This window comes from Hemitrygon akajei, chromosome 11 (genome assembly GCF_048418815.1).
Source record: "Hemitrygon akajei chromosome 11, sHemAka1.3, whole genome shotgun sequence".
In the NCBI taxonomy this organism is placed as follows: Eukaryota; Metazoa; Chordata; class Chondrichthyes; order Myliobatiformes; family Dasyatidae; genus Hemitrygon; species Hemitrygon akajei.
The window spans coordinates 84,207,434-84,222,598 of record NC_133134.1 but is presented as its reverse complement, the minus strand read 5'-3'; positions in this window follow the sequence as shown (position 1 = coordinate 84,222,598).

The following is a 15,165-nucleotide window of genomic DNA, read 5'->3' as shown; positions in this document are numbered from 1 at the left end:
GCTGAGCCATCAGGCACGTCGGCTGTGTCACTGTGTTTGTCTGCCAGTCTCTGGGTGACTATTTACCATGTTAAGTCCCACTGGTTCTGCCTGTAATGTGGGCTGTCCCTGTGCTGGTGAATTAGTCCGCCTGTATCTGCTGCCACCGCTGGTGCCTCTGTGGTTTTGTTTGTGTCCCTGTGCTTTTCTCCAGTTTATTGGGGTGGGGGTTGTATTACCCTGTGTGTGTGCGCCTTTCTGCAGGAGTTTGGAGATTCCCCGAGGGATGGATCAAGGTCCTTCTGACGCCTCGGAAGTGGCGGGAATTCATTTATTCATGGTTCTTCAGTAGGAGCACAGGACAGGATCTCTCAGCACTTCATTCCCACAGAACTGGTAACCTAAAATGGCCTCGGATATCTCCTCCCTTCAGACAACACTCTGCGAAAAACCCAGTCCCAGCCAAAACAATCAACGCCCGGTGTTGTGGGGCAGCGATTCAGCTGCCAGAATTAGTCACACAGTCTCACACAGAAAGGAAACTGGTCCTGAGTTCCAACTGCTCCATGTGAATCAACATTCCCATCAGAGCCAGTCTGATTTGTCCCCATGTGGCCTATTCCTCTAAACCTTTCCTATCCCTATCCCACTAAACCTTTCCTATCGGTGTCCCTGTCCGTATCCCTCTAAACCTTTCCTATCCCTATCCCTCTAAACCTTTCCTATCCATATCCCTCTAAACCTTTCCTATCCGTGTACCTGTCCATATCCCTCTAAACCTTTCCTATCCATGTACCCGTCCATATCCCTCTAAACCTTTCCTATCCGTGTACCTGTCCATATCCCTCTAAACTTTTCCTATCCATGTACCTATCCATATCCCTCTAAACCTTTTCTATCCATGTACCCGTCCATATCCCTCTAAACCTTTCCTATCCATGTACCCGTCCATATCCCTCTAAACCTTTCCTATCCCTATCCCACTAAAACCTTTCCTATCCGTGTCCCTGTCCGTATCCCTCTAAACCTTTCCTATCCGTGTACCTGTCCGTATCCCTCTAAACCTTTCCTATTCGTGTCCCTGTCCAAGTGCCTTTTTCCTGGGCCCAGCATGTAAATGTCATTACGTTCAAAGGTTCATTAATTTATTATCAAGGCATGTCTCCATGAACAAATCTGTAATTTGTCTTCTCCAGGTACTAAGACAGGACATGAAGGTCGTTCAGAGAGAAACATCAACCCCAGCCCCCCCCCTCACCCCCGTACAGAAAAGAATGCATCCTGACAAACATTGAGAAAGCACGGGTGCATCTCTGCGAAGATTCGGCTGACATCCAAAACTTTGACAAACTTCTATAGATGTGTGGTGGAGAGTATATTGACTGGCTGTGTCACAGCCTGGTGTGGAAACACCAATGGGCAGGAATGGAAAATCCTACAAAATGCAGTGGATATGGTCGAGTTTATCACGGGCAAAACCTTCCCCACCATTGAGCACATCTACACAGTGCCCTGACAAAAGAAAGCAGCATCCATCGTCATCAAGGACCCCACTGTTCAGACCACGCTCTCTTCTGTATCTTCAACAGCGAGGAGCCTCAGGACCCACATCACCAGTTTCAGGAACAGTTATTACCCCTCAACCATCAGGCTCTCGAACCAGAGGGGATAAATTCACTCACCCCATCACTGAAGTTCCCACAATCTATGGAGTCACTTTCAAAGACTCTTCATCTCATGCTCTGAATATTTATTGCTTATTTGTTTATTATTATTGTTATTATTTTTTTATTTTTGTGTTTGCACAGTTTGTGTTTTGCATGCAAGAAGTGAATCTCAGGGTTGTATTTGGTGACATATATGTACTTTGATAATAAATTTACTTTGGACTTTGAAGTGTTGTTAATGTACCTGCCTCAGCCACTTGCTCGGTTCCATAGACTGACCACCCTCTGGCTGAATAAAGTTGCCCCTTTGGTTCCTGTTAAATCTCTCCCCTCTCACCTTAAACTTGATTGGGTTCAAGGGCTGTGAGATAGTGTTACAGCTCTGTAAACTCTGGTTAGACCACACTTGTGTTCAGTTCTGGTCACCTCATTATAGGAAGAATGTGGAAGCTTTGGAGAGGGTGCAGAGAAGGTTTACCAGGATTAGAGAGCATGTCTTGTGGGGAAAGGCTGAGCGAGCTGGGGATTTTCTCTTTGGAGTGAAGGAGGATGAGAGGAGACTTGATAGAGGTTTGTAAGATGATGAGTGGACAGCCAGCCCTTTTCCCCAGGCTGGAAATGGCTAATATAAGGTGATTGGAGGTAAGTCTAGGGATGATATCACACAGAATGGTTTGTGGATGGTTTTTTTTACACAGAGTGGTGATAGAAGCAGATACATTAGGAACATTTAAGATACTTTTAGATAGGCCCATGGACAAAAGAGAGAAGATCTGAGGTACGTGGGGTGGGCTGGACTAATTTTAGAGCAGGTTAAAAAGTCAGCACAACACGGTAATGTTCAGTGCTCCATAAGTCAGTCCCTTGAGTCCTGGCAACATCCTCGTAAATCTCTGCACGCTTTCCAGCTTAATGCAACGTTCTGATAGCAGGTGACCAGAACTGAACATAATATTCCACTTGCGGCCTCACAATTGTCCAATTGTAATATGGCATCCCAACTTCTATAGTCGGTGCCCTGACTAATGAAGACCAGGGCAGCAAGAGCCTTCTTCACCACCCTGTCTACCTGTGTCACCACTTTCAGAGAACCAGTAACCTGCAAGCCTACGTGCCCATGTTCTACAACACTCCCCAGCACCCTGCCGTTCACTGTGAAAGTCCTGCCTTGATCTGGCTTCTCAAAATGGAACACCTTGCACTTGTCTGAATTAAACTCAATTTGCCATTCCTCAGCCCACTTGCCCAGCCAATCAAGATCCCTCTGTAGACCCTGATAACCATCTTCTGTATCGATGACACCACCTGTTTTAGTATCATCTGCAATCTTCCTAACCATACCTTCCCTCTTCTTCAGGGGGGTTGAGTAAAGTTGTGTTTGGTGGTAGTTGTGGAGGATGACATGTTGGATGGGGGTGCTCGAGGGGTGGTAGGTGAGGACAAGAGGGACTCACCTTCTTGCTGGTCCTCCTTCCCCTCCTCCACCTTTTTATTCTGGCATCTTCCCCTTTCCTTTCCAGTCCAGATGAAGAGAATTGGCCCGAAGCACTGACCGTTTATCCATTTCCAGAGATGCTGCCTGACCTGCTAAGTTTCTGTGGTGAACTACATATACCTGTCTGGACACGCCCCCTCCTGCTGACTGCTCCTGTGGCTCCTCCCATGGACCCCGGTATAAAGGCGATTGAAAGCACAGCCCCGGCCTCAGTCTCCAGGATGCAGTGTGGTGGTCACTTGCTGCTTGTTCTTTCTTCCAGCCAATAAAAGCCGATATCTCGCCTCACGTCTCCGAGAGTTATTAGATAGATAGATACTTTATTCATCCCCATGGGGAAATTCAACTTTTTTCCAATGTCCCATACACTTGTTGTAGCAAAACTAATTACTAATTAATTGATGGTGCATCAGTTTCCCCATGCATTGTTTTGTGCATTTTCATCCAAGTGATCGATATAGATGATAAATACCAATGAGCCCTGGGGATCAACACTAGTTACAGAGTGGATGGCTGAAGGGTCTCTGTGCCGCATCTCCTCTGGGACTGGGTCCGTATCTCTCACAGGAGACAACGGCCAACTCTCTGGACAGACAGACAGACAGACAGACTTTATTGATCCCGAGGGAAACTGGGTTTCGTTACAGTCGTACCAACCAAGAATAGTGTAGAAATATAGCGATATAAAACCATATATAATTAAATAATAATGTAAATTATTCCAAGTGGAAATAAGTCAAAGGACCAGCCTATTGGCTCAGGGTGTCAGACACTCAGAGGGAGGAGTTGTAAAGTTTGATGGCCACAGGCAGGAATGACTTCCTATGACGCTCAGTGTTACATCTCGGTGGAATGAGTCTCTGGCTGAATGTACTCCTGTGCCTAACCAGTACATTATGGAGTGGATGGGAGACATTGTCCAAGATGGCATGCAACTTGGACAGCATCCTCTTTTCAGATACCACCGTCAGAGAGTCCAGTTCCACCCCCACAACATCACTGGCCTTACGAATGAGTTTGTTGATTCTGTTGGTGTCTGCTACCCTCAGCCTGCTGCCCCAGCACACAACAGCAAACATAATAGCACTGGCCACCACAGACTCGTAGAACATCCTCAGCATCGTCCGGCAGATGTTAAAGGACCTCAGGAAGTAGAGATGGCTCTGTACACCAGTATATAAAACTAATTAAATACCTGTTGAAACAAATCCTTCCTGCCTGCGCATTGTAAGTATCCCTCCATTCCTTAAGTGTCTGTTGAACACCCTCTTAAACACCTCTATTGGCCTCGATCACCACCCCAGGCACCCACCACTCTGTGTAGAAGAAACCTGCTCCTCGCCTCTCCTAACCCCCTCTAACCTTAAATAAATGGCCTCTGGTATTAGACATTTCATCCCTGGGAAAAGGAAACCATCTTTCTACTCTCCGTCTGCCTCTCCTAATCCTATAAACCTCCAGAGAGAACAACCCGAGTTTGTCCAGCCTCTCGTTCTAGCTCAGGCCTCAGCAAGGCCCGGTCCCAGCCAAAGCGAGCAGGGCCTGGTGAGGCTGGAAGCTCAGAGACAACTTGGTAACAATCTCGCCAGGTACTACCCTGAGACCCATTTTCTTGTGGGCATTCAAGAATCAATGAAATACAAACAATATGCAAAAGAGACTATTTGTGTACAAACACAGAACAAAAACACAACAATAATAAAAATAAACGAGCAAGCAGACAGATAAATAATTAAATAATATTGAGAACGGGAGTTGTGGAGTCCTTGAAATTGATCCATGGGTTGTGGAGTCGGTTCAGTGAAGTTATTCACACCGGTTCAGGAGCCTGATGGCTGAGGGGTAATAACTGTTCCTGAACCTGGTGGTGTGGGACCTGAGGCTCCTGTACCTCCTGCCCGATGACAGCAGCAAGAAGGGAGCATGGCCTGGGTGGTGGGGTCCTGACGTTGGAGACTGCTTAGTGGTGAGGAGGACTTTGCCTGTGATGGACTGGGCCGATCTCACTGGGCTGGTGAGAGAGGCTGAGATCTGTTACTAACTGGGAGGGCAATTTTCCCACAAGGGCAAGTGTAGCCAAGGAGACACTACAGCCCAGCGTGGCTCCCGTGAACAGTTCGGGGAATTACAGCCATGCCAAGCCTGTCCCTCACAGAATACCACTGCTTCTAACTCAACCCCTCCCACCACGGACGTTCTCCCCTCCCATTGAACAGATACAAAATGGTGAAGCACCAGGCTGAAGGTCAGCTTCTATGCTGCTGTTAACAGACCTCTCACACACCAGAAGATGATCTCCTGATCTCCCAGTCACCTTGCTGTGGCCTGCTGCTTCTTTTGTCTGCCTACACTGCACTCTCCGTTTACCTTCCCTTTCTACAACTGCGATGCGATGTACTTATTAATGGGATGACTGTCTGGACAGTAGAAGCTTTTCACTATACTTCGATCATGGGGCTATAACAAACTAATTATCACAGTGTCTCATTCTGCTCTGCCCACATTCCTACTGGCTCTCCCCATTCCTACCGAATCTCCCCCTTCCTACCGAATCTCCCCCTTCCTACCGAATCTCCCCCTTCCTACCGACTCTCCCCACCTTCCTACCGACTCTCCACCTTCCTACCGACTCTCCCCACCTTCCTACCGACTCTCCCCCTTCCTACCGAATCTCCCCCTTCCTACCGAATCTCCCCCTTCCTACCGACTCTCCCCCTTCCTACCGACTCTCCCCACCTTCCTACCGACTCTCCCCCTTCCTACCGACTCTCCCCACCTTCCTACCGAATCTCCCCCTTCCTACCGACTCTCCCCCTTCCTACCGAATCTCCCCCTTCCTACCGACTCTCCCCCTTCCTACCGACTCTCCCCCTTCCTACCGAATCTCCCCCTTCCTACCGACTCTCCCCCTTCCTACCGACTCTCCCCCTTCCTACTGACTCTCCCCATTCCTACCAAATCTCCCCCTTCCTACCGACTCTCCCCCTTCCTACCGACTCTCCCCCTTCCTATCGAATCTCCCCCTTCCTACCGAATCTCCCCCTTCCTACCGACTCTCCCCCTTCCTACCGAATCTCCCCCTTCCTACCGAATCTCCCCCTTCCTACCGACTCTCCCCCTTCCTACCGAATCTCCCCCTTCCTACCGAATCTCCCCCTTCCTACCGACTCTCCCCCTTCCTACCGACTCTCCCCCTTCCTACTGACTCTCCCCATTCCTACCAAATCTCCCCCTTCCTACCGACTCTCCCCCTTCCTACCGAATCTCCCCCTTCCTACCGACTCTCCCCACCTTCCTACCGACTCTCCCCCTTCCTACCGACTCTCCCCATTCCTACCGAATCTCCCCCTTCCTACCGAATCTCCCCCTTCCTACCGACTCTCCCCACCTTCCTACCGAATCTCCCCACCTTCCTACCGACTCTCCCCCTTCCTACCGACTCTCCCCCTTCCTACCGACTCTCCCCCTTCCTACCGACTCTCCCCACCTTCCTACCGACTCTCCCCCTTCCTACCGACTCTCCCCCTTCCTACCGAATCTCCCCACCTTCCTATCGACTCTCCCCACCTTCCTACCGACTCTCCCCCTTCCTACCGACTCTCCCCCTTCCTACCGAATCTCCCCACCTTCCTATCGACTCTCCCCACCTTCCTACCGAATCTCCCCCTTCCTACCGACTCTCCCCACCTTCCTACCGAATCTCCCCACCTTCCTACCGACTCTCCCCCTTCCTACCGACTCTCCCCACCTTCCTACCGACTCTCCCCACCTTCCTACCGAATCTCCCCCTTCATACCGACTCTCCCCCTTCCTACCGAATCTCCCCCTTCCTACCGACTCTCCCCCTTCCTACCGAATCTCCCCCTTCCTACCGAATCTCCCCCTTCATACCGACTCTCCCCCTTCCTACCGACTCTCCCCCTTCCTACCGACTCTCCCCACCTTCCTACCGACTCTCCCCACCTTCCTACAGACTCTCCCCCTTCCTACCGACTCTCCCCCTTCCTACCGAATCTCCCCCTTCATACCGACTCTCCCCCTTCCTACCGACTCTCCCCCTTCCTACCGACTCTCCCCACCTTCCTACCGACTCTCCCCACCTTCATACCGACTCTCCCCACCTTCCTACCGACTCTCCCCCTTCCTACCGACTCTCCCCCTTCCTACCGACTCTCCCCCTTCCTACCGACTCTCCCCCTTCCTACTGGCTCTCCCCATTCCTACCGACTCTCCCCCTTCCTACCGACTCTCCCCCTTCCTACCGACTCTCCCCCTTCCTACCGACTCTCCCCCTTCCTACCGACTCTCCCCACCTTCCTACCGACTCTCCCCCTTCCTACCGACTCTCCCCCTTCCTACCGACTCTCCCCCTTCCTACTGGCTCTCCCCATTCCTACCGACTCTCCCCCTTCCTACCGACTCTCCCCCTTCCTACCGACTCTCCCCCTTCCTACCGACTCTCCCCCTTCCTACCGACTCTCCCCACCTTCCTACAGACTCTCCCCCTTCCTACCGACTCTCCCCCTTCCTACCGAATCTCCCCCTTCCTACCGACTCTCCCCCTTCCTACCGACTCTCCCCCTTCCTACCGACTCTCCCCCTTCCTACCGACTCTCCCCCTTCCTACCGAATCTCCCCACCTTCCTACCGACTCTCCCCCTTCCTACCGACTCTCCCCCTTCCTACCGACTCTCCCCCTTCCTACCGACTCTCCCCCTTCCTACCGAATCTCCCCACCTTCCTATCGACTCTCCCCCTTCCTACCGACTCTCCCCCTTCCTACCGAATCTCCCCCTTCCTACCGACTCTCCCCACCTTCCTATCGACTCTCCCCCTTCCTACCGAATCTCCCCCTTCCTACCGAATCTCCCCCTTCCTACCGACTCTCCCCACCTTCCTACCGACTCTCCCCCTTCCTACCGAATCTCCCCCTTCCTACCGACTCTCCCCCTTCCTACCGACTCTCCCCACCTTCCTACCGACTCTCCCCCTTCCTACCGAATCTCCCCCTTCCTACCGACTCTCCCCCTTCCTACCGACTCTCCCCACCTTCCTATCGACTCTCCCCCTTCCTACAGACTCTCCCCCTTCCTACCGAATCTCCCCCTTCCTACCGAATCTCCCCCTTCCTACCGACTCTCCCCCTTCCTACCGACTCTCTCCACCTTCCTACCGAATCTCCCCCTTCCTACCGACTCTCCCCCTTCCTAACGAATCTCCCCCTTCCTACCGACTCTCCCCACCTTCCTATCGACTCTCCCCCTTCCTACCGACTCTCCCCCTTCCTACCGAATCTCCCCCTTCCTACCGACTCTCCCCCTTCCTACCGACTCTCCCCCTTCCTACCGAATCTCCCCCTTCCTATCGACTCTCCCCCTTCCTACCGACTCTCCCCCTTCCTACCGACTCTCCCCCTTCCTACCGAATCTCCCCCTTCCTACCGACTCTCCCCCTTCCTACCGAATCTCCCCCTTCCTACCGACTCTCCCCCTTCCTACCGAATCTCCCCCTTCCTACCGACTCTCCCCACCTTCCTATCGACTCTCCCCCTTCCTACCGACTCTCCCCCTTCCTACCGAATCTCCCCCTTCCTACCGACTCTCCCCCTTCCTACCGAATCTCCCCACCTTCCTACCGACTCTCCCCACCTTCCTACCGAATCTCCCCCTTCCTACCGACTCTCCCCACCTTCCTACCGACTCTCCCCACCTTCCTACCGACTCTCCCCACCTTCCTACCGACTCTCCCCACCTTCCTACCGACTCTCCCCCTTCCTACCGAATCTCCCCCTTCCTACCGACTCTCCCCCTTCCTACCGAATCTCCCCCTTACTACCGACTCTCCCCCTTCCTACCGAATCTCCCCCTTCCTACCGACTCTCCCCACCTTCCTACCGACTCTCCCCACCTTCCTACCGACTCTCCCCCTTCCTACCGACTCTCCCCACCTTCCTACCGACTCTCCCCACCTTCCTACCGACTCTCCCCCTTCCTACCGACTCTCCCCACCTTCCTACCGACTCTCCCCATTCCTACCGACTCTCCCCCTTCCTACCGAATCTCCCCCTTCCTACCGAATCTCCCCCTTCCTACAGACTCTCCCCCTTCCTACCGACTCTCTCCACCTTCCTACCGACTCTCCCCACCTTCCTACCGAATCTCCCCCTTCCTACAGACTCTCCCCCTTCCTACCGACTCTCCCACTTCCTACCGACTCTCCCCCTTCCTACCGACTCTCCCCCTTCCTACCGACTCTCCCCCTTCCTACCGACTCTCCCCACCTTCCTACCGAATCTCCCCCTTCCTACCGACTCTCCCCACCTTCCTACCGAATCTCCCCCTTCCTACAGACTCTCCCCCTTCCTACCGACTCTCTCCACCTTCCTACCGACTCTCCCCACCTTCCTACCGACTCTCCCCCTTCCTACAGACTCTCCCCCTTCCTACCGACTCTCCCCACCTTCCTACCGAATCTCCCCACCTTCCTACCGAATCTCCCCCATCCTACAGACTCTCCCCACCTTCCTACCGACTCTCCCCCTTCCTACCGACTCTCCCCCTTCCTACCGAATCTCCCCCTTCCTACCGACTCTCCCCCTTCCTACCGAATCTCCCCCTTCCTACCGACTCTCCCCACCTTCCTATCGACTCTCCCCCTTCCTACAGACTCTCCCCCTTCCTACCGAATCTCCCCCTTCCTACCGAATCTCCCCCTTCCTACCGACTCTCCCCCTTCCTACCGAATCTCCCCCTTCCTACCGACTCTCCCCCTTCCTAACGAATCTCCCCCTTCCTACCGACTCTCCCCACCTTCCTATCGACTCTCCCCCTTCCTACCGACTCTCCCCCTTCCTACCGAATCTCCCCCTTCCTACCGACTCTCCCCCTTCCTACCGACTCTCCCCCTTCCTACCGAATCTCCCCCTTCCTATCGACTCTCCCCCTTCCTACCGACTCTCCCCCTTCCTACCGACTCTCCCCCTTCCTACCGAATCTCCCCCTTCCTACCGACTCTCCCCCTTCCTACCGAATCTCCCCCTTCCTACCGACTCTCCCCCTTCCTACCGAATCTCCCCCTTCCTACCGACTCTCCCCCTTCCTACCGACTCTCCCCACCTTCCTATCGACTCTCCCCCTTCCTACCGACTCTCCCCCTTCCTACCGAATCTCCCCCTTCCTACCGACTCTCCCCCTTCCTACCGAATCTCCCCACCTTCCTACCGACTCTCCCCACCTTCCTACCGAATCTCCCCCTTCCTACCGACTCTCCCCACCTTCCTACCGACTCTCCCCACCTTCCTACCGACTCTCCCCACCTTCCTACCGAATCTCCCCCTTCCTACAGACTCTCCCCACCTTCCTACCGACTCTCCCCCTTCCTACCGAATCTCCCCCTTCCTACCGACTCTCCCCCTTCCTACCGAATCTCCCCCTTACTACCGACTCTCCCCCTTCCTACCGAATCTCCCCCTTCCTACCGACTCTCCCCACCTTCCTACCGACTCTCCCCACCTTCCTACCGACTCTCCCCCTTCCTACCGAATCTCCCCCTTCCTACCGACTCCCCACCTTCCTACAGACTCTCCCCACCTTCCTACCGACTCTCCCCCTTCCTACCGAATCTCCCCACCTTCCTACCGAATCTCCCCCTTCCTACAGACTCTCCCCCTTCCTACCGAATCTCCCCCTTCCTACCGAATCTCCCCCTTCCTACAGACTCTCCCCACCTTCCTACCGACTCTCCCCCTTCCTACCGACTCCCCACCTTCCTACCGACTCTCCCCCTTCCTACCGACTCTCCCCCTTCCTACCGACTCTCCCCACCTTCCTACCGACTCTCCCCCTTCCTACCGACTCCCCACCTTCCTACAGACTCTCCCCACCTTCCTACCGACTCTCCCCCTTCCTACCGACTCTCCCCCTTCCTACCGACTCTCCCCACCTTCCTACCGACTCTCCCCCTTCCTACCGACTCTCCCCCTTCCTACCGGCTCTCCCCCTTCCTACCGACTCTCCCCCTTCCTACCGACTCTCCCCACCTTCCTACAGACTCTCCCCCTTCCTACAGACTCTCCCCCTTCCTACCGACTCTCCCCATCTTCCTACCGACTCTCCCCACCTTCCTACCGACTCTCCCCCTTCCTACCGACTCTCCCCCTTCCTACCGACTCTCCCCCTTCCTACCGACTCTCCCCACCTTCCTACCGACTCTCCCCCTTCCTACCGACTCTCCCCCTTCCTACCGGCTCTCCCCCTTCCTACCGACTCTCCCCCTTCCTACCGACTCTCCCCCTTCCTACCGGCTCTCCCCCTTCCTACCGACTCTCCCCCTTCCTACCGACTCTCCACCTTCCTACCGACTCTCCCCACCTTCCTACCCACTCTCCCCCTTCCTACCGACTCTCCCCACCTTCCTACAGACTCTCCCCCTTCCTACCGAATCTCCCCCTTCCTACAGACTCTCCCCACCTTCCTACAGACTCTCCCCACCTTCCTACCGACTCTCCCCACCTTCCTACAGACTCTCCCCCTTCCTACCGACTCTCCCCCTTCCTACCGACTCTCCCCACCTTCCTACCCACTCTCCCCCTTCCTACCGAATCTCCCCCTTCCTACAGACTCTCCCCCTTCCTACCGACTCTCCCGACCTTCCTACCGAATCTCCCCCTTCCTACATACTCTCCCCACCTTCCTACCGACTCTCCCCACCTTCCTACCGACTCTCCCCATCTTCCTACCGACTCTCCACCTTCCTACCGACTCTCCCCCTTCCTACCGACTCTCCCCACCTTCCTACCGACTCTCCCCACCTTCCTACCGACTCTCCCCATTCCTACCGACTCTCCCCACCTTCCTACCGACTCTCCCCACCTTCCTACCGACTCTCCCCCTTCCTACCGACTCTCCCCACCTTCCTACCGACTCTCCCCCTTCCTACCGACTCTCCCCACCTTCCTACCGACTCTCCCCACCTTCCTACCGACTCTCCCCCTTCCTACCGACTCTCCCCACCTTCCTACCGACTCTCCCCATTCCTACCGACTCTCCCCCTTCCTACCGAATCTCCCCCTTCCTACCGAATCTCCCCCTTCCTACAGACTCTCCCCCTTCCTACCGACTCTCTCCACCTTCCTACCGACTCTCCCCACCTTCCTACCGAATCTCCCCCTTCCTACAGACTCTCCCCCTTCCTACCGACTCTCCCACTTCCTACCGACTCTCCCCCTTCCTACCGACTCTCCCCCTTCCTACCGACTCTCCCCCTTCCTACCGACTCTCCCCACCTTCCTACCGAATCTCCCCCTTCCTACCGACTCTCCCCACCTTCCTACCGAATCTCCCCCTTCCTACAGACTCTCCCCCTTCCTACCGACTCTCTCCACCTTCCTACCGACTCTCCCCACCTTCCTACCGACTCTCCCCCTTCCTACAGACTCTCCCCCTTCCTACCGACTCTCCCCACCTTCCTACCGAATCTCCCCACCTTCCTACCGAATCTCCCCCATCCTACAGACTCTCCCCCTTCCTACCGACTCTCCCCACCTTCCTACCGAATCTCCCCCTTCCTACCGACTCTCCCCCTTCCTACCGAATCTCCCCCTTCCTACAGACTCTCCCCCTTCCTACCGACTCTCCCCACCTTCCTACCGAATCTCCCCACCTTCCTACCGAATCTCCCCCATCCTACAGACTCTCCCCCTTCCTACCGACTCTCCCCACCTTCCTACCGAATCTCCCCCTTCCTACATACTCTCCCCACCTTCCTACCGACTCTCCCCCTTCCTACATACTCTCCCCACCTTCCTACCGACTCTCCCCCTTCCTACCGACTCTCCCCCTTCCTACAGACTCTCCCCCTTCCTACCGACTCTCTCCACCTTCCTACCGACTCTCCCCCTTCCTACCGACTCTCCCCACCTTCCTACCGACTCTCCCCACCTTCCTACTGACTCTCCCCACCTTCCTACCGACTCTCTCCACCTTCCTACCGACTCTCCCCACCTTCCTACCGAATCTCCCCACCTTCCTACCGACTCTCCCCCTTCCTACCGACTCTCCCCCTTCCTACTGACTCTCCCCACCTTCCTACCGAATCTCCCCCTTCCTACAGACTCTCCCCCTTCCTACCGACTCTCTCCACCTTCCTACCGACTCTCCCCACCTTCCTACCGAATCTCCCCCTTCCTACCGAATCTCCCCACCTTCCTACCGAATCTCCCCCTTCCTACAGACTCTCCCCACCTTCCTACCGACTCTCCCCCTTCCTACAGACTCTCCCCACCTTCCTACCGAATCTCCCCCTTCCTACAGACTCTCCCCCTTCCTACCGACTCTCCACCTTCCTACCGACTCTCCACCTTCCTACCGAATCTCCCCCTTCCTACAGACTCTCCCCCTTCCTACCGACTCTCCACCTTCCTACCGACTCTCTCCACCTTCCTACCGACTCTCCCCACCTTCCTACCGAATCTCCCCCTTCCTACAGACTCTCCCCCTTCCTACCGACTCTCTCCACCTTCCTACCGAATCTCCCCCTTCCTACCGAATCTCCCCACCTTCCTACCGACTCTCCCCCTTCCTATCGACTCTCCCCCTTCCTACCGACTCTCCCCCTTCCTACCGACTCTCCCCACCTTCCTACCGAATCTCCCCCTTCCTACAGACTCTCCCCCTTCCTACCGACTCTCCCCCTTCCTACATACTCTCCCCACCTTCCTACCGACTCTCCCCCTTCCTACAGACTCTCCCCCTTCCTACCGACTCTCTCCACCTTCCTACCGACTCTCCCCACCTTCCTACCGAATCTCCCCCTTCCTACAGACTCTCCCCCTTCCTACCGACTCTCTCCACCTTCCTACCGACTCTCCCCACCTTCCTACCGAATCTCCCCCTTCCTACAGACTCTCCCCCTTCCTACCGACTCTCTCCACCTTCCTACCGACTCTCCCCACCTTCCTACCGAATCTCCCCACCTTCCTACCGAATCTCCCCCTTCCTACAGACTCTCCCCACCTTCCTACCGACTCTCCCCCTTCCTACCGAATCTCCCCCTTCCTACTGACTCTCCCCCTTCGTACCGACTCTCCCCACCTTCCTACAGACTCTCCCCCTTCCTACCGACTCTCCCCCTTCCTACCGAATCTCCCCCTTCCTACCGACTCTCCCCCTTCGTACCGACTCTCCCCACCTTCCTACAGACTCTCCCCCTTCCTACCGAATCTCCCCCTTCCTACCGACTCTCCCCCTTCCTACCGACTCTCCCCCTTCCTACAGACTCTCCCCCTTCCTACCGAATCTCCCCCTTCCTACCGACTCTCTCCACCTTCCTACCGACTCTCCCCACCTTCCTACCGAATCTCCCCCTTCCTACAGACTCTCCCCCTTCCTACCGACTCTCTCCACCTTCCTACCGACTCTCCCCCTTCCTACCGACTCTCCCCCTTCCTACCGACTCTCCCCACCTTCCTACCGACTCTCCCCCTTCCTACAGACTCTCCCCCTTCCTACCGACTCTCCCCACCTTCCTACCGAATCTCCCCCTTCCTACCGACTCTCCCCACCTTCCTACAGACTCTCCCCCTTCCTACCGACTCTCTCCACCTTCCTACCGACTCTCCCCACCTTCCTACCGAATCTCCCCCTTCCTACAGACTCTCCCCCTTCCTACCGACTCTCTCCACCTTCCTACCGACTCTCCCCCTTCCTACCGACTCTCCCCACCTTCCTACCGAATCTCCCCCTTCCTACAGACTCTCCCCCTTCCTACCGACTCTCCCCACCTTCCTACCGAATCTCCCCACCTTCCTACCGAATCTCCCCCTTCCTACAGACTCTCCCCACCTTCCTACCGACTCTCCCCCTTCCTACCGAATCTCCCCCTTCCTACTGACTCTCCCCCTTCCTACCGAATCTCCCCCTTCCTACCGACTCTCCCCCTTCCTACCGACTCTCCCCACCTTCCTACCGAATCTCCCCCTTCCTACCGACTCTCTCCACCTTCCTACCGACTCTCCCCACCTTCCTA